Below are 16,911 nucleotides of genomic sequence, written 5' to 3'. Positions count from 1 at the left end.
GTAAACTCCCTTTTGTGCTGCATTATCTGCCCTGCCCCTGCTTGCCATGAGTGCAGTCTGGGCCTAGCCCCCCTGCCAGGAAGAGCCTAGCACAGCCCCTACCCCTAGTGTGCAGCAGTAGTGTGGAGCAATAGCTTGCCCTTGGCTCACACAAGTTTGGGGAGGCACATGCTCCCCTGTGATTCCCCTGGGGGTGCGCATAGCAGCAGGAGCCACCCCCTGTGCCCTCCAGACAAGCCTTACCTCACCCCTGCTGTGCAGTGGCTGCCAGTCCTGGCCCCAGTCTCTCCCTCACCACAGGGGCCTCTATCAGCCCCCCCAGAACCTTCCCCCCAGATTTACTGGCTGGATGCTGCTCTCCAAGCTGTTAAGCTGCATTCCTGGCCATGTGCATGATGCAGCTATGTGCATGCACACAACATTTATTGGTGACATTAACGGCCACATCAGCTAAAAAAAGCCAATTGCCAATAAAGTCAGTTTTCCTTGTATTGGTGCTGATATGATATGGATGTATCAGTGCAGCTCTGCTTTATACTTGTCTAGTTAGACCCTCTTGGTTTTAGCCTACTTAGTGTGGCTGCTACCTTTAGCCCTAAACCTCCTTATTTTGGTTTTGGCTTCTCAACAGTAGCTGCTCAGTTTGGGGCTTTAAGCCCCACGGTCTAGGTTTTGGATCCCCCCAGCACTGTGGCCTCAAAGGTGTTAAATGCCCTTGCCCTCTTGCCTGAATGGGGCTAAACTTGCAGGGCATCTTAAGGTGCCTATGCTGTGGCCTCCAGTTCTCCCCATAGCCACTCTTGGTCTTTACTAACTTGAATCCAGTGAAAATACTGCCCCTCTGGGCGCTCACAGCCAAAACACACATGAACTTAGAAATTTATTCCCCCTTGATCCACTTGGGGAGGGTTGGCATAGGGTTACCATATGTTCAGGTTTTCCCAGGTGTGTCCTCTTGTTTGGCCTCCTGTCTGCGTGTCAGGGTGGGTTTTTAAAATGCGATCAAGCATCTGAGTTTTTGCTTTGCCTCTGCTTTTCCTAAGTGGAAGCAGCTTGGATGCTTGGGGCTGGGAGCAGCGGGCAAGGTGATTGGCTGTCGGGGGTCACGTGCTCCATGCATGGGCCCTGGCAAATAAGAGAGAGAGAGTGTGCATGTGTGTGTGTGTGCATGCGCACGTGCATACACATGCTGCATGGGCAGCAGGGCTGTGGGGCACGGACGGTGCTGTGGGTTGGGAATGAGGGGCACTGGCAGTGCTAGAGTGGGAGGGGGCAGGGCTGTGGGTTGGGAGTGAGGGGCATGGGCAGGGCTGTGAGGCAGGGGGCTGTGGTTTGGGAGGGAGGGGCACTGGCAGCACTGGGCAGGGCAGGGGCTTAGGAGTGAGAAGCAGAGGCAGGGTATAAGCATATCACTGCCTCCCCCCCAGTCATATACTCCTCCTCCCCACAGGTGTCCTCTTTTTTAATCCTGGAAATATGGTAACCCTAGGTAGGTGGGAAGTTACCCACTCAGGCTCGTGTACTGGTGAGGTCTGTCTGGGAGTTCTGCTTCTTTCCCAGCCAGGCCTAGAGTGCTCTCTGTAGCCTGAGGACAAGACTTTCACCCCTCCCTTCCCTTCCAGCTGGCTAGATCTGTTGTCCAGTTTACAACCCTGCTCATTAGTCTTTGCAGCCCTGCTAGCTGCCTGTCCTTTGGCTGCAATCCCTTCTGAGTTCAGCCCCTCCCTGGGGCAGGGTTACTGGCAGTTGTAGGGGCCTGCTACTGATAACAGTAAAATGGGCTCAGCTGCCACTCACCAGGGCAGCACAGGTGTGGGTTGCTGGGACAACCGGTTGGGTCAGCTGACCAGAAGGGGGCAGGGCCTGGCCTTTATAAACAGACAAGCTGAGGCTGGAAATCAGTTCCCCTCTGGCAGCCTAAGAAGCAGGGACTCTGCTGGAGCAAGCAGGGCAGGCATAGTGAGGAAGCCGGATGGCCTGAGCAGTGTTGGCATGATGATACGGGTTGGCGAGAACCCTGACAGGGATATGGACTAAGGATAGCCATGTTGGCTTAGGATTTGTGTTATAGCCAAGGGGCTTTGTGTTCTCGGTTTTGTTGTTGTATAACACCGGAGGACCGGGCGAGGCTATAGGGGTTGGAGGAGGCCTCATGGGAGCTCCCCAGTAGTGGGGGGGGTGGGTTTCCTGGCACCGGAGAGGGTGCTGCGTTTTCGACCCCGGCCCCAGTGTGGGCGATTATCGGGAGGAGCCCAGTGTGGGCATAGGCAAGAAGCCCCAGTGGGGTGTAAGACCCGGGAAAGGGGTCTGGGGGCCAGGTAAGGCTGAGGCTGCCTGAGCCCCAATTGGGAGAAGTCCTGTGGGTGTAGGACCCGAGGAAGGGGTCTGGGGCCAGGTGAGGCCGAGGCTGCCTAAGCCCCGAGTGTGGGGAGCGTGAGGCACAGGCCCCGGTTGGGGGTGGGGAATCGTGAGCAAGGCCCCAGGGAGGGTGATTTGTATAAAGGCAAAGGCAAGCCCAGTGTGGGCAATATTGGGAGCGCGAGACAGGCCCAGAGCGGGCGACGGTATAGAAACGAGAGCCGCGGGAGATGGGCCCCGGTGCAGCGAGGGCCACGAGGGAAGCGACCTGGCACCCATGAGGGCGCAGGCGGGCAATTGGACAGAGCCCCGGTACAGTAAGGCACCGTGCCAAGGAGGGCAAGGAGGCAGCCTCCCATTAATGATATTTACCAGCAAGACGTGGCAGGCTAGATAGAGGGTGCATTTGAGACCCAATTTGGCACGGTAGGTAGGGGCGTTCACGGTAGGTAGGCCCTAGGTCGCCCTGCCACAGGGCCCTTATCTTGTCTTTTTGCTGCTTGCCACCCAGGGCTTTTCCCTGGTGGTCCTGGCTTGTGTCTTTTTTTTCCTTTTTGAGTCCTCATCCCTCTGCACCACAAAAATCCTGCTTTTAAAGGGTTCTTGCCATTCATGTTTGCCTCTCAGCCTTTTCACCAGTAACAGGGCAAGGGTTCCCTGTTGCATGACATTTTCGGAAGTTTCCAGCAGTGGCTTGACTCCCCTGCCCCCCCATTATAATTGGTTGGAGTTTTACTATTGTACAGAGTTAGGGCAATCAGGACTGAGGATTGCATCAACTTCCATGTTCCATACTCATGACCTGTGTCAGATTCTAGACAGACAGTTTAAAAAAAAAAAAAAGTGAAGTTGTGTGATGTAGGCAATCCTTTTACTGAGACAAAGAATGCTTTGGTAACATGAAGTTTCTTACTTTATTCTTGAATTATTACCACTTGTAATGTTATGCAAAGCAAACAAACTGGTCATTCTGCTTTCAGAGCATTAGAATCATAGTGTTGGAAGGGACTTCAAGGGTTATCTAGGTCAGTGGTTCTCAATCTTTTTGTACCAGGACCCATTTTTAAACATTGGCCAGTCCAGACCCTGTGCCCTTCGGTCCTGACCTGGTGTCCCCTGTCCCCAGGCCCCAGCCTCCAGTGTGTGGGGCCGGGGGGTAGGTGTGTGTGGCACAGTGGGAAGTGTTGGGAATGGGGGCCTCAAGCAGCCCCTGCAGGCTGGAACTCTGTCAGCCTACAAGGGAAAAACCATGGTTTTCTTCTTTAAAGGATAATCCATATTTAAAGTTTGCTGATCCATTTTTAAAGTTTGTCTGCAATCCTTTCATATATGCTTGGAACCCACTTTTGGGTCACAACCCATGAGTTAAGCAACATTGATCTATTTCAGCATCTTGCGCAGGATGTACTGTTCCTAAAACCAATCCAGACAAAAGCTTATTTAACCTTCTGAAAATTTCCAGTGGAGAAGTCACAGCAGTGTTCCACTGCTCCGTGGTTCTTTGGGTAGAAAGCTTGTCCTCCCCCCACCCCCACCCCAGTCTCTGTTAATGTAATTTGAACTTACCAGCTAATATCCTGCTGCCTTTCTCAAGGAAGAGCACTTATTTTGGAGTTTGTCCATGCATGTTCTTGCTATTTCTTGGTATAGTTGTTTTGTGACTCGCGTTTTCTTCTTTTGGCTGCATTGTCTTTTGATGTTGAGGTAGCTGCACCACTCTTGGTTGTAACTACAGTGGTCTCTGTGGTTCTTATCTTTCCATCATGCTGGAGTACCTTCTTGTTGTGCCTCCAGTTCCTTAGTAATTGCTTTTACGTTTTAGTCTGTCTACCTATGGGATGCGTCTTGCTATTTCTTTGAGCTGGGTGAAATATGCCATTCTGCAGTCTGGTGTCTTTGTTTTGCTATTTTCCCCCTTTCCCTTTCTTAGGAATAAAGGGACATTGCTTTCATTCTCTCCCCTCCCCCCCCCCATTAGCAGGGCGGGGGTGTCATGGTGGGTAGGCAGTGGTGCCTGTCTGCGAGGTGCTCCATGCTGTTCTGACTGTGCCCTGTGCCCCTGCATTTCCAGGACATGCATTATCATTCCCAACAGCTGGCTGGGACCAGCCTCTGAATTCCAGGACTGTCCTGGCTAAACCAGGACACCTGGTCACCTTAATCATAATCACCTTCACATTTCAACTAGCTCATCCTCACTGGTTAGACTAAGAGCCAGGATAGAGGACCCCCTAGCTGTACCCTGTACTTTTCTGAAAGAGAACATTTTCCTTTACACACTTAAAATTTATTCATTCAATTTATATGCTGCTCTTCCCAACAAAGGCTCAGGACAGTTTACAATGAAAAAACAGAATAGGTTAAAAACGGGGAAGGACAAAAGGACCAAAACAGGTTTAGTCAAAGGAGCAGTTAAGGATTTGTTCAACATTTTGTTATGCTAGGTAATGCATCTAAAAATGTCAGGGTAGTTAAAGTCCCCAATAGTACTATTCCGTAAGTGGCACTCTTCCATCAGATATTCTTGTTAGCTGTTTGGAAAATATTTCATCTATATCTTCTTTCTAACGTGGCAGGGTAGAGTAGACCCCCACCATAATATCATTTCTGTTCTTTTCCCCTTCTATCTTCCATATGATAATCAGCAGCCTGTCATTCCCAGCAAAGTATGTTCCTCCATGTGAGGATGATAACTTTTATTGGATTACCTATATACTTTGGAGAGATCTTGGACACACTTTTGGTCACAGAATGCCATTCTCCAGAGGAGGTCCCATCAAGTTTGTCAATTAAGTCATAATCATTTAACATACTGTGATTTACAGTTCATCTCAATTGTTTTTTCTATGCTCCTTGTATTTGAATAGAAGTGTTGAAAGAACTCTACAAATGCCCTACTGGTTTTTCCCCTTGCATCTTGTATTGTGATTTCTTAGCCCAGTGGTGGCCAGTCGACAGCATGTGTGCCACGAGTGGCACAGGTAGCTACTGTTTTTGGCATTCAGGAGATTGCAGAGGGAGCAAGGAGCAGAGAGCAGAGCAGCAGGTAGGACAGAGAGGAGACCAGAGTGGCGGGGGTGGGGGGAGGGCAGGACTTAACTCATGGCACGTCAAAGATTGGCCACCCCTGCCCTAGCCCTTTTTTGGAATTAAGCATCTTCCTCCAGCCCTCATCTCTTAGTTTTATTTGCATTTTGGTCAGTGGGTTTCTTTACCGTCCTTCATGGAACCTACTTTAAAGCCCTCCTTACTAGGTTAGCTGAATGATGGTCAAAGATGCTTGTCCTAATCTTTAGAAAATTGAGCCCATCTCTTACCAAAAAAAAGTCCAAAAAAGATTGATTTTTGGAGAATGTTGGCCCATTGTCAGAGATTTCAAAGTCTTCCTGATGACATCATATTCTGATCCAGGAATTTACTTCCTGCTTGAGATAAAAGCTTAGGCAGGGACTATTGTAACACGGGAAGAGCAGCACAAACTGTGCCTCAGCTCAATTTAGCTTCCTACCCAGAGCCTAGTAGTTTCTTCTGATCTCTCTTCAGTGTCTTCCTGACAGCCTTATGGGTGTCCAGGTAGACAGGCAGGAAATGATAAGGTAGTCTGAAGGATCTGTTGCATCCTGGATTCAGGCTTTGGGACATTTTCCTGGTGTCTCCTGCCTGTCTGGGGATATGCTTCTGATCCCTGCCATCTATTGCTCCCTCTGAAACATTCTCACCATTAGTTCCTATGCCGCAAGCCTGAACACAATTGTTTATTTGTCTGTGACTCCTAAACTTTGGTTATCTGTCCTCTGGAAGCCATATGGTGCCACATTCCTTCCTTCTTTGCTCTTGCTGGGTGCAGCTGCTGAGCTGTGCTCCTTATTGCATATGTGCTGCGCTGCAGCTATGTGCATGCATGGGGTGTTCATTGGCCACATTATTGGCCATATCAGGCCAATTTCCAATACAGTCACTTTTCTTTATATTGGTGATGATCCAGTATCAGACTGATGTATCAGTGCAGCTCTAACAAAAATATTCCCCCTTTTTCAAGTAATACTATTGTGACTGGTTTGTGATTTCTGTGGCGCCATAAATTCTGTGAATTTGTTGCCAGTTGCTGTTTCTGGTGTGATTAACACCTTAATTACACCAGAAATGTAATGCATGCCAGGGGCTATAGTTGCTCCAAGCAGACACTGAGATATGCAGTACTCAGCTCAGCAACTTCCTGTGGGCTGTGAAACCAGACTGTAGTGGCTGCTGGCTCGTACTGGGAAGCTAGCATTTTATTTTTAGTCCCCCTTGCCGTAATTCCATGAAAAATCACAGAAATTGCAGTTTTTCAAAGTGTTTGTTGAAATCGCCATTCTTTGTGATTTCCATCAAAATTGATATGAGGAGGTCCCTATCTATTAGCTTCTCTGCTTGGTGTTCCAATCTCACATAGAAGTGTAAGTGTATTTATGCTTACAGAACTACTAGAATGGATGTGTAACTATATTAACCCATGACGAGATGAATCGATATAAGCGGATGATCAAAGCCCTGGAATAGATGAGCTTATATATATAAATGATATTTGAAAGAGTCTTTCATCGGTCTGGTGCACCCTTTTGCCGTGCAAAGAAGGTCACTTTCACCAAGGCTGTAAGAAAATAGAACCACTGAAGTCCCAATACTCGCTGAAAAACCATGGGAGTTTTTTCACTGATGTGGAGTGGGCTTTTAGGGTACAGTTTAAAAAAAAAAAAAAAAAAAAAAAATCACTAACTTGTTGTCTCAGTGTTTGGTTGTACCACTTAATATATATCAAGATTTGATTTTTAGAGGTGTCTCGCATGCATAAGTAGTTTTAGTACTATTGGATTCTTGGATAAACTATGCAGTGCAAACATGAATTATTTTTCTGGTCTTATGCTAGATTAAATATTCATCTCAACTATAAGCTTTGTAAGAGTCTAACATGAAACTCTTTATGGTGGTAACTCCCCTCCTCCACCCCCATCCTTAATACCACAAGCAATATCATCCCTGCTGTTGTTTTTGTTCTGTTTTCCTGATGAGCTGAGATTCCCCTTCACTTCCTTTTCATTATCATGTCACTAATCTGAATTCCCAGTAGTATCAATCTCTCATTTTCAGATGCAACAATAAGGAGATTAACCTCAGTGTGCTTCCTAGTCCTCTCTTCCATGCAGTAGTTTATTATGTACTCACATAAAAGGGTGACTACATAACAGAAAGCAGAAAGGAGGTGTTTGTTTGCTTAAGATGCTTCTGGATTCTTATTTCTACTCTGGCACTGAAGTTATCAGCAGTCATCAATGAGTCTATTCATCTTCCTTTAAGAAAATCAACTTAAAATCATTAAATGCTGCATAAACAATCTTCTCTCTTCTTGTTAAAATTGCAGCAGACCTCTGCCATTACATATTCAGACTTCTGGGTGCTAGTACATTTGTGCTTTCAAAGAAATCAAGCACACAATATCCTTAATAACTAGGTGTCAGAAAAGAAAGGGGTTTCAGAACATAAACTGTCAGAATTTTATGTTTAGAACTCTCTTATTGCAGTGTACTCCAGCAAAAATGAGTTGAAGCTTTGGAAACTTTCCAATATATTATACCAGATTTAAATCAATTGATTATATTTAAACTATATTAGGGCCCAATCTCTGACCTGATTTAAATCAGTTGCATTGACTTCAAGGGAACCTCAGTTGTTTGACATAAGCTAAGGGTCTGCCCTGTGTCTCTGAATGTGAAAGGTTAATGCATTATGCTGCTCTGGTCTGACATGCTTTAAAAAAGTGCTATTCAGCTTCATATCCTCTCACTGCTTTTATTTATATACTAGCCAATTCCCTATCAAGAATGACGGAGCAGGGGGGAGGGGCTGGGAAGGAGTGCTGCCACCTAACGGCCCATGCTGCCACTGTGCCTCCTGCAGGGAGTGGGGTGGGGGAGCCAAGGCCAGTGCTGCTGGCCTTGGCTCCTCCACCCTCTGTCCAGTCCCTGGCGTGGCTTTGGAATCATGGTGGCACCTCCCCACGCTTGGAGCACTCTGGCTGTTTCCATCAGCCAATCAGAGTGTGAATAAAGCGTTACAGACAGGTGGACAGACTTAGGCCTTTATAAGATTAGAAATTAATTCATTATTCTGTGAAAAGCTCAGCATCTCCTCCAAGATACGGAGCACTTTGGCAAGGTAAAACTATGAATTGCTAAATGATACAAATTCTGAGGTGCTGAGCTTGTCTTTCAAATAAGTTGCAAAGAAATGGAAAATGACATTTAATAAATTACTAGTAATAGTTTCCATACATATCAGTGATTGGGTACTAAAATGGTTAAGATTCAAGCAGCTTTCTCCTGAAACATTTTGCTGCTGAAAATTAGTTTATCAGCCCTACTAATGGTTTCTCTTGTAAACAATAGGTTTAATTTCCTGAAAAGAACAGCAAGATTTGTTAACAGGATGGTAAGTTTTTATAATTTTTTTTTTTTTCATTTGTTATAGGGTTAGGCTACAATTTATAGTTTAGTTTTTAATTCACATGTTTGTTTGTTTTATAATTTAATTTTTTATAGTAAATATATTCCAAATTTATTGCTGTTTAAAGAAATGTATCTGCTGGGTGGGACTATAATGACCATAAGTGGTCTAGAATTTTTTTTATAGATTTGGTTCTTAAGAATTGAGATGAGTCTTAACTTCAGTGTTCTGCTCATTTGAACTTGGGTAATTATTTCCTGGTTACTTAATTCACTTCGAAAGCTGATATTTATATTGTAGTTTTTATAACTTAGCTTAAATTATCACTGCTGTGCTCCATATGTCACTCATGGCATGGTTATGCTTTGTTGTTTAATAAAACAATCTTTGTATAGTTAGTATTTTAATTTGTTAAGTGCTATAGCTGCCATCGGAAGTCAAGATAACATATATAAGCCATGTGTGATTTATAGTATAACTTGTACTCATATAGCTTCGTTTATCCATAGTGCTTTGAAAAACTTAAATATGCCTCTCCTGTGCTTGTGAGATAAGTGAATGTGGTTACTTGAAGATCTTTAAATAAAAACATTAAGACCTAATAGTGAAGTAAATACTTGCAAAGTTTGTAGATCTCTTTTGCCTTATATTACTAGGTAGAATTAACTGAAGTCACAGACATCTGTCACATCATGAACTGGGCTCAGCATTAAACTTGTTGGGTTAGGCTGAAAGCTATCTGTAACTCTCATGACCATTAAGCCTACTAGTTTTCATGAACAGATGTGACATTTCTGGTAGCATGACTTAACCAGTACTGTTTAACTGTCTTGCTCTGTCTTGTGATAATTCTGTATTGAGCTCTCTGGAGAAGAGACTGTTTTATTTATGTGTATAGGATATAGCCTAGTGAGACCATGATTAGGGTCTCTAGGGAATACCACAATGTAAATGAGTAATAATAAATCTGGGAAGGATTTTTCCCATATTCTGGGAAAATCTGGATTTCGTAGAATCATAGAAGTAGGGTCAGAAGTAGGATCAGTAGATCTTCAAGTCCGACCCCCCGCCTGGGTGGGAGAAAAGACTGGACTCAAATGAGTCCAGCCAGGTAGTCATCAAGCCTCTTCTTAAAGATCCCCAGGGTAGGAGCCAGCACCACTTCCCTTGGAAGCTGGTTCCAGCTCCTAGCTGCCCTAACTGGGAAGTAGTTTTAGTCTCTTAATTTGGTTGCTCTGATATCCTGGATAGGAACCCAGAAATGTGTGTGTTTTTCCTAAATGGGTGGATGAAACATGTCACATAGAGGATAGGTAATTTGTATAATGTTATAAAAAGCCACTGGGTGTAGATTCCAGGATCCCAGTTTTGGGATCTGCTGCAGTGCATAATCTGGACTATGACTCTTCTTCAATTTAATGTTTTTAGAAAGTAATTCAGAATTGTAGAAAAGTAAGGGCTTTGTTGCACATTAACATCCCCCCCCCCACTGGCCCAAATTGGGACCAGTGCCCTTCCCCCTGCTCCCCGGATCCCCACTCACTTGTCCCTCTCCCCGCCTCCTCTGTGGCTGCCTGTGCTGTCTCCCAGGGGAGCAGGCAGGGAAAAGTTAACCTGCTTGCCCAGCTTCTACCCCTGCTGCTCTCTAGGCCAGGTTCATCCGGAAGAGCCACAGTGGGTGGGTAGGTGTTAGCTTGAAATGGGAGGCAGGGAAGGGATTGTATAACCTATTCCTTTAAACCCTGGAATCAGTCTTGTCACACAACTACTAGGCAGATTGCCAGAAAACACCAGAAGTACCCTAACACAAGGGTTGGTAACTACAGCCCACAGGATGCATCTGACCCATGAAGCCATCCCCTCATGGATGTGGGCCTTCAGCAGCCAGATTGACCCATTCTAGGTCAGAGGCAGGGGGGGCAGTAGGTGGGTGCAGAGACCCAGCCACTGCTGACAGTTTTTTCCCAGCAGCTGCAGAGGGAAAATGCCTGATGCACTTTTCCCCCACAGTGGCACAGGGAAAGCGCTGCTTTTCCCCACAGTGCTGCCAAAGGCCCCTGCTGCTGCAGGCAAAAGCACCAGCTGGGGACAGTCTCCATGTGCTTCCACCAGGAAAAGTAGCCGAGACGGGCACTTTCCCTGTGCAGCTGCTGGGAAAAGTGATGGTGGCAGCAGATGGGTCTTAGCACCTATGCGCCTGCCTGCCTCTGTGGGCCAGACTGACAGAGTTTGCGTTGGTTTGAAAAGGTTGTCAGCCTCTGCCTTAATTTGTCACAGGGCCATGCTTCCTGTTACAGGGGAAGGTAAAACCCACCTCATTCTTAAGATGTCAATTAAAAAACCCGAATGATAAAAGTAAAGGCCAGAGACATATGTGTGTATGTGCACAGGCACGTATGCTCATGTTTAAAGAAAGTACATATCACAAAGATGTGTTCTTGTGAATGTGCATCTATATTCATACACAACTGTGCATTTTAAAATACTTAAAATTTCCTTTGGTTTACGATGGTGAATTGTATTACAGAAAGCTGAGACCCTCCCCTTGATTGAAAAAGAATAATTGAAATTCCAGCAGCAAAGCGTGAGAGAATTTTCTTGTCTTTGATTTTTTTTTTTTTTTTTTTTTTGTTAGCCAACAAAAAGGTGAAGATTTATTGGTAGTGTTGAAGTGAAAGGATGGTTAAATTGATTTAATGCCCCCCCCCAACAAAACTTTGTTAAACCATAGCTTAGAAGGAAAAAGAATTGAGGCTTGAACCCTCAAGTCATTTGGAATGCAAAAGAAGCCAGATTTGATTTTTTAGCAATATCAAAGAATATAAGATTTAAGATACCCCTTCCCCCGCAACTCTGAACCAGTACCTTTCGACTTTAAGTCATCCTTAGTCTGACTTACGGCCAAGGTCATATTGATGTGAAGGTGGTATAGGGTAATGAGAAGAGTATTCTTTTTGTAAATGCAAGATACTTTGTGGCAGGGAAGACTGAAATGAATAACAACAGTTAAATGCAAATGTAGATTTATATTTGGGAAATCCTTTAGGAAAGCCAAAAAAAAAAAAAAATTAAAATTCCAGGAATAAATTTTAAATAACTCAATTTCTTATGCAAATAATGCGTAGTAATCATGGCTAGAACTCCAAGAAATATATTATTGCTTTTCTCTTGAGTCCTAAAAGTTTGCTTATTATTTAAAAAAAAAAAAAAAAAAAAAATTATTTTCTGTCAACTCTTTACTGTGTTCCAGATCAGATAGTTTACAAGAATCCAGGTTGGCATGAAAGAAATCAAATAGCTCATGAATGTCCAACACCCTGCAGGAGTTTAGAAGTAAAATAACTGTTATTGAGTTGCATGCCCTTTAAAGCACTATGGACTGTTGAACTTGGTAGAGCAGTGGTGCTTAACCTTTTGGGCCCTCTGGCTGGGTGAGGAGCACGTTGTTTTTCCATGGGCCATATCAGGCCCAGTTCCACCCAATTTGACCTTGTGTCCGTGATCTAGTGCTCAGGGCCATGCTGATCACTTTCCAGGCTCCCTTTGAGGGTGGGTCTGGAAATTTGGCAGTTGAGGGGCAGGAGTGCTGCCACTGCTCCCCCACCACCATATTTTTGGACCTATGGGGAGCTCTGTAGGCTGTATGACATTTCTCTGTGGGCCAGATCTTGGCTCTGAGTTGGATGTTGAGCATCCCTGTGGTAGAATATGACTAGCCACTAGAGAGGAACTGTGGATGAAGCAGTGTTAAAGTAGAAGCAGTTTTGCTACATTTGTACCATTCCTGGTTTGTCCACAGGTAAGGATTAGAATGTGGTGCTGCCCTTTTCAAATGTTGGGCTTTTGAAGCTGCTCCAAATGTCTATGTATATATATACCCTCAGGTGCTTAAACAGCTCCTGACAACGTCTTGAGGTCTCTCAAGGATATGGTTGTGTTTTGCAGAAAGCAGTGGAAGCTTCAGGTCTGGTGCTGTATACAGCTCTACTGTCCATGCCTAAATGATATGTCCTCAATACTGTACACCCATTAGATTACTAAAGGAGTAATCCAACAGTTAAATGAAAACAAGGGCTCTGCCTCTGTTATTTAAGACCATCACAGAGGTGTACTGACAAGCCAACTACATTCTTCACTAGAGTTGCTCTCTGTTGGCTTCACTGGTGTTGGCTTTAACTGTATTTGTTTTAGGCTGATAAGATTTATTTGCATTTGATTTTTAGGTAGAAACTGAAATCTGTAATAGCATAACCATCAGAGTATGTGAGTCCAGAAACCTGAAACCCTGACAAAAGATCACATGACCAAGGCCAGACAATAAAATTTGGTCTTTACCATCACTCTTGTGAGTCAGGCTTGTCAGGCATATTGGACTGTGTAGTTCAGGTGCTCTTCTAGTACCTAATGTCACTTAAGGAAAGGGGCAAAATGTTGTCCTTGGCTCCTCAAAAGCAGGAGTAACCCATGGATGTGATTATAATCTGCGAACTAATATTACAGACTACTGATACCTCTTCCTTCTTGATTCAGTACTTCCTTTAAAACCTCTTGCTCTGCATAGACCGTTGGTAAATGTGATGATGCTCAGATAAATCAACTCAAAGCCTCATATGCTTAACTTTGTAAGAACAACCCTTGGGCCTTGTCTTAACTGTGGCTAAAATTGCACTTGACCCTGGTTTTTCCCATTTAATCTGATGTGTTCACACACTCGTATACCACTACCAGTGCATCGCAGCAAGGCAGCCACTATGCTCTGTGCTATTGGGCAAACTTCGTGTTACAGGGCGGGGGACCCAGGAGCGGCCATGATCTCTCCTGGTGCCCCCTACTGTGCCAAGTTGTCTATCAAGCACTCTCGTTCTTTCCCGCCACGTCTTTGATGACCAAAGTATTATAAGGGAGGCTGCCTTTTTTTTACCCCTTGGACACGGTGCTCTTATTTATCCTGGCCCTTGTTCCATGTAGATTGATTTGGTGCATCCAGCCTTATGGGCTATGCGTCACTCCTACCACCCCTTATACCATGCCCCAAGCCTCTCAGGTGTGCCGGACATTGGTGAGTCGGTTATTAGTGCCCAGGCCCTCACGGAGGCCCTCTGGGCTTATCTTCTACTTTCTATAAGGTCACCCTCCCTGGGGCTCCTTGTTCCTATACGCCCTCCCTGGGGCTCCTTATTCCTATACGCCCTCCCTGGGGCCTTGCCTCACGATTCCCGCAATTGAGGCTTAGGTGGCCGTAGCCGTGCCTGGCCCCCAGACCTCCTTTCTGGGTCTTGCGCCCCACTGGGGCTTCTCGCCTGCGCCCACACTGGGCTTTTCCTGATACTGCCCACACTGGGGCCGGGGTCGAGACACCCCAATACGCAGTGCCCTCTCTGGCACCAGGAACCCCCACGCTACTGGGGAGCTCCTATGAGGCCTCCTCCACCCCTATAGCCTCACCCAGTCCTCCAGTGTAATAACAACCAAAACCATAAGCCAATGGGCTGCAACACAAAACCCCAAGCCTCCTGCCTAAAACTCAAACCCTAAGTCCTCTGGTTAATCATCATTTCCATCCCTGCTAGGGGTTCCTCTACCTGGTATCCTCACCCATAAGCTGCTCAGGCCATCAGGCTTCTCAACTCTGCCTGCTCCCACCAAGCTCCACCTTCCTCGACTGCCAGAGGGGACCTGCCTACTTGGCCTCAGCTTAGGCTGTTTATATAAGCCAAGCCCTGCCCCCTTCCAGTCAGCTGACTGACTGTGGTTGCCCTGGCAACCAGCACCTGTCCTTCTCTCTAGGAGCAGGGCAGTTCAATGCCCTGCGACGCACCTTCTCCCCCCCAAGTTCAAGTCTCACTAGGAGCAGGGCATGGAAGTGCCCTGCAACACTTTGAAATGGCTTTAATGATGGTTTGCTGCCACAATGTTAGTGCAATGAATATGTGCAGTAATAGGACCTACAACTCTTGAGATGTAGATAATCAGTCCCTTAATGCATGGGTCATCCATTCATTGATAGCATATTGCCATCTGCTTGTGTTCTGACCCCTGACCAGCAGTAGTCTACCTTTTATATCCCTCTGCTTGTCACTAGTGTTGTGATCCTACTTGCAATTTCTCCAGGCTTCTCCAGTGTTTTTGATTTGACACCCTGAGCGGCCGCCATGTGTTTGGAGTGGGGCCACCTGGCTGTATGCACATACTAGAATCTCTGCAGTTTTCGGCTTTACCCTGGCTCAGCTGCAATCACTGTTTACATTTCTTATGCTACATTGTCCTCAGTGCAGATACTATTTTTTTTGGGAGTTGTCCTTTGCTATGAAATCTGATTGGCACTTTACAGAATAATTTATTTTATTTTATTCATATTTTGCTCTGAACAGAGCCCTTGTATCTGAATAAAGAGTGGTAAGAGTGACATGCTAAATACTGTAATACAAGTAGTAGCTGTGATAAAATGACACTTGTGTCTGCTTTGGATTCATTTAATTCTTATTTATTCAGTTTTGCTGAGATAAAGGAAAATTGTCAGTTATGTACAGTAGACAAATGCAGAAAGAGAGTATTTCCAGCAGTTGCTTGTGAAGGAATCGCATTTATTTTAAAGATGTAAAAATTGGAGGAAACTACAAATGTATCAAGTTGAAATAGCATGCTTTGAGTAGCACCTGACCTTATTTTATTCTGACTTGAAGCCATTGCTTTTCTACAATTTAATACATACTAGAGGCATAATATATAGAACTTGTTGAACTGTGCCATCAGTCACCTAGCATTTATTTTAAATTAAAGTAAGCGTTAATTTCAGGACTTCAGTTTGGAGAAGTGCAGAGAACAGAATTTTTAGCAGCATGTAGCAGTGCTTGAAACGAGAACCAAACACTAAAATTTTGGGAAAACTTACTGGACTTCCTTTCTTTGTAGGCACCCAAATAAAATGCATATATACCTAGATCAGGGCTGCCCAACTTCTAAGTGGTCCAGGTCCACACAGGCTGCATGCCTTGTGTGTTTGGACACTCTCCTCCCCATCTCTTGTCCTGCTACTTGCAGAACCCTGCCGTACCTTTTGGCTGCCTAGCTGTGGACTCCCTCAGCGCACCATACTGCATGGGTGCTCCAGGGGATGGAGTGCATCACTCTGCCTCACCCCATGCATGGAGTGGGGGCATGCAGAAGAAGCCAGAGGAAGGAGGATGTGCCCTAAGACCTTGGCTGCTGCTGCAGCTGAAGTGGTAAGGGCTGCAGTGACTGGGTAAGAGCATGTTAACATCTTGTGGGCTGCTATTTGGTCAACACTGACATAAATCAGTCATAGCTACTTATTATCTAATATGGACTTAAGTGGATTTAAAAAAATCTTGATCTAAATATACGGAATTAAATAGCTTGGTCTGTTCACATATGTTAAATCAAGCTAATGTTACAAAACACCCAAAAGTTCCCCTCTAACTGGGTAGAGAGGGATCGATTAGAAAAATGAGCTTAATTTATCTTTGCTTCTTCTCCTTAGGGAAAACTTTGGTACCTCGTATCTCTCGTTTTGTAGCATTGTTGGTCTCATTAGTTCTACAAAGTTTGTTGCATGCTATTCTCAATTACATTCCAAATAGATATCTGTTAGGTTAGGGGTGCTCAACCTGCATGCTGTGGGCCAAATGTGGCCTGTAGAGCCATGGCATTCAGCCCACAGGGCTCCCTATGGGACAGGAAATTTGGTGGCAAGTAATACTGCCACTCTTGCTGCCAAAATCCTAAGCTACATTGCCAGGAATGGGCCATGCTCCCTTCTTCCCAGTGCAGTCAGATCAGGGCTAGGCCGCACCACAACCTTCCTGCCTTCTCTCCCCCACAGACATAGAATCGTACTCAGAGGGTGGTGGTGGATGGGTCATATTCAACCTGGGGGGAAGTGGGCAGTGGAGTCCCCTGAGGCTTGGTCCTTGGGCCTGCGATGTTCAATTTCTTCATCAGCGATTTGGATGACAGGGTGAAATGCAACCTGTTTAAATTCGCTGATGATACCAAAATTTGGGGTGAGGTGAGCACACTAGTAGGGAGGGAAAGACTGCAACAAGACCT

At 45.3% G+C, this 16,911-nt stretch overlaps 1 protein-coding gene across 4 annotated transcripts in view; it reads left to right on the top strand.

Annotated features, from left to right (window-relative positions):
- The window catches only part of APBB2 (amyloid beta precursor protein binding family B member 2), a 373,280-nt gene that overhangs the window by 80,038 nt on the left and 276,331 nt on the right, over positions 1 to 16,911 (top strand). Inside the window, exon 1 of one of the 4 annotated variants that reach the window (XM_019552765.1) lies at positions 8,806 to 8,826. The exons of the other annotated variants lie outside the window; for them this stretch is intronic. The gene's annotated coding sequence lies outside the window, so the exon portion shown is untranslated. Of the gene's footprint in view, positions 1 to 8,805; positions 8,827 to 16,911 lie in introns of those variants that run through there. 4 annotated transcript variants of the gene reach the window in all.

The sequence above is a fragment of the Crocodylus porosus genome, unplaced genomic scaffold (genome assembly GCF_001723895.1).
Source record: "Crocodylus porosus isolate Cpor-Errol unplaced genomic scaffold, CroPor_comp1, whole genome shotgun sequence".
Taxonomy (NCBI): Eukaryota; Metazoa; Chordata; order Crocodylia; family Crocodylidae; genus Crocodylus; species Crocodylus porosus.
This window is presented reverse-complemented; position numbering and strand designations above follow the sequence as displayed.